Here is a 3,129-nt window from a genome sequence, read left to right on the forward strand (position 1 = left end):
GTGGGTACCAGGAGGAGAAAGGGGAACAAGAGGCTTGAGAGGAGACAGAAAACCAACGCATCTGTCTCACAATTTTGCTCAGGTTAGACACCTTGTTTTGGGTGTCTGACTGACCCAGATTGTCCCAAATTGCAATCTCCTTTTGCCCAGAGGTCTGTGGGGTGGCTGTGGTATACTCACCCTTCTACATTAGGAAAGGAGCACAAGTGAACCGGACCCTGCAGAGTCCCGCTGTGTGGGCAGGGCAGGCATATATGACCCTTGCCCACTGCTCAGTGACCATTCCCACCTGTTTCTATGATCACTGCAGGTCTCTGAGAGGCAGGGCCACCCACCTAAACCCTTTCCTGGCTGACTTATGTGACAGAGGGGAAAGAATCCTGACAATGCTTACCATTGCTTCTGTGACTACTTTGATATAATCCTTTTAAAGGATTCCAGGAAGGCTGACATGTCATGCCCTCAAGACTTTGGGGTAGATGGGCCAATCCTGGAGGAAGCTCTGGCCACAAGAAGTCCCTTCCTTTTTACCCCACTGTGCTAGACAAGTATGTTCTGTGTGTGCTGTGACATGAAAAAGGTTAATTAACATTGTTCAATAATATCGAATAATTGTCGTCAGGTACCAAGAATTTCATGAGTGCCTCCCTGGAGCCTTAGCACCTTCAATTTACTCACACATTTTCCCCCAATTAAAGCTTTTTCTCAGGTTTTAAAATATGGCAGGGATCTTTGTTTATCCCTGTAGTGCGGGGGATCCTGCCGACTTCGCCATGTGTCATGCAGGGTGTCATGCGGGGTCTCCGGTCCCGCTCCCCACATAAGAACGCCAAAAAGGAACACCCACGGAGCCATAGGTAGGGGAGTCATACCACTATACTCTCGCTGGCGGCTGGGTTGGAGACACAGGAACCAGGAGCAACACAATTCTCAACCCCAACTGTGCCGCTTGCAGACTCAGCCACCATCTTCTTGCTAGCTCCCCCTTTTTCTGCTAGCCTAGCCATGGCAGTTATATTAGTGCCCAATGGCTCACTGGTTACCGCTGATGGCCAACTAGCCACAGCTGATGGCCATTTGATCACAGTCGATGGCCATTTACTACCTGAGCCAGCACCTTTCTATGTGAAGCCGAGAGCCTGGAAACTGCTTTTTGGGGCTCTGTCCCCACAATCCCCATTTTACAGATGAAGAAACAGAAGCATAATGAGATTGAGACCTATGCACTATAGCATTGTCAGAGACAAATCAAACCTGATGGGGGTTAGCTGGTTTCCAATGAACAGGAAACTGTGGGAGCACAGCTCTTGGAAGGGCAACATGCTGAGGGCCCGGCCCTCTAAGGCTGTCCGTCCTCAGCACGTTTGTACTTTGCCCATAAGAGGTCAGTAGGCTCCATAAGAACAGAGTGGGGTGCTTGGAAGCAGCCCACACAATGGAGGGTGGAGTCAAGGTGATGCCGTCCTGTTCTCAGTGACACCAGCCCTGGATCCTGGCTGCACAGCAGCTCCCTAAAAGGAAATCCTGTACCACCAGAACTTCCAGGAAGTGCCTCTTCCAGTAATGTACCAGAGGTTGTCACTAGCCAAGGGTGTGCTTCTCCTGTGAAGACAGTGGAAGTTCCGAGAGGCTTTATTATATGGTCAATCCTCAGGGTATGATAAGACAGTTGTGGTGGGCACTGCCTGTAAATGGGGCAGCTGGCATGGGTGCTCTCTGCCTGGAGGGCTCCACAGGAATAAGTTTTAACCAAAAATATCACAGGGTTGTGTCTGCTAGGCCACAACCTTCCTGGATGATGGATGCTGAAGGTGGGGAAGACTTGAAGAGCCATATATATATAGCATCCCTAGGATTTAGAATCGGACAGACCTGGGTTTGAACCTTGACTCTTTGTCTCATTAACTGTGACACTGGGCAAGGTACTTAACTTCCATAAGCCTCAGTCTCCTAATTAGTAGCATGAGGAACAATACCTACGTTTCAGGGTTGTTCTAAGAACCTATTCACTTACTCATTTGACAGATAACAGAGGTTCATAGATTTGCTAGCAGGTTCAGGGGATACAATGCTTAGATTCAATGCCTGGCACTTAGTAAGTGCTGAATTAATTATTACTTTTCTTTGAATATCAGGCCATTGATTTAGATGCAAAATAGCAGGCAGTTGGAGGCATTCTGAACAGAAGAGTAGCACAAGGAAAACACTGTTAGCAAAGGCTCCACTTATATCTGCAGTGTGGAGGCAGGATTGAAAAATGCCAGCCTTATCATTCTGAACAAAGGAAAAAACAGAGCAAGATGCTGAAGGCTAACAGTGGTCAGGAATTGAGCCCACATTGCAGCTGGGGACAGGAAGCAGCAAGAGGGAGGAAGGGCTGAGAAGAAGCCTCCTGTCTGCTTTCTGGAAGCTGCTGGCCTTCATTTTGCAGATCATCTTGCCTGTCTCTGGGCAGTGGTTTCAGGATGTAGAAAGAAGGTATGGGCATGCATACACAGCAGCAAGGACTTAATCTGGGGCATTTGGAGGACATGAGAACACAAGAGTATAAAAATGCCACATTGTGGGTGAGGCTCCAAGTCTTCTGACTCAGGAAGGGCTTGAATCCTTTAGTAAACTATCAGCCATGAATTGATCCAAGCCTTTCGGAAGCTGCAGTATTTCCTTTCAGCCTGCCTCACCAACTGGGATGTTTTCCACACACTTTTGCTTCCTCCTAAAGAGAAATTATTTTCTTAAAAACACCTCTCCCAAGCTTCAAATGATGCCCTTCTTCTGTTATATCAGAATGCCCTCCCCTCCTCTATATTGCAGGTGTATGTGTCAGCAGTGTCCCCCAACACCAGCAAAGCTGGTAAGGGAGATCTTCTAGAGTAGTCCCTTTACATCATTTTCCACGTAAGCAGACTGAGCATCAGAGAGGTAAAGTGACTTGCGGAAGGTCTCACAGCTACTAATGGTAGATAGAACTGGAAATCTCCATAGATTTCTAGTCAGGAGACTAGTCTGTGCTTTTTCCCCCCCAAGTCAAATGGCTTCCTATTTGAGTTGTACTTTTCTGGACTTTCCTCATTGTCTCTACTCTACCTCCCTCACCCCCTAATTTCTTTTCATTCTATCCATACAGGC

This window comes from Rhinolophus ferrumequinum, chromosome X (assembly GCF_004115265.2).
Source record: "Rhinolophus ferrumequinum isolate MPI-CBG mRhiFer1 chromosome X, mRhiFer1_v1.p, whole genome shotgun sequence".
NCBI classification, from domain to species: Eukaryota; Metazoa; Chordata; class Mammalia; order Chiroptera; family Rhinolophidae; genus Rhinolophus; species Rhinolophus ferrumequinum.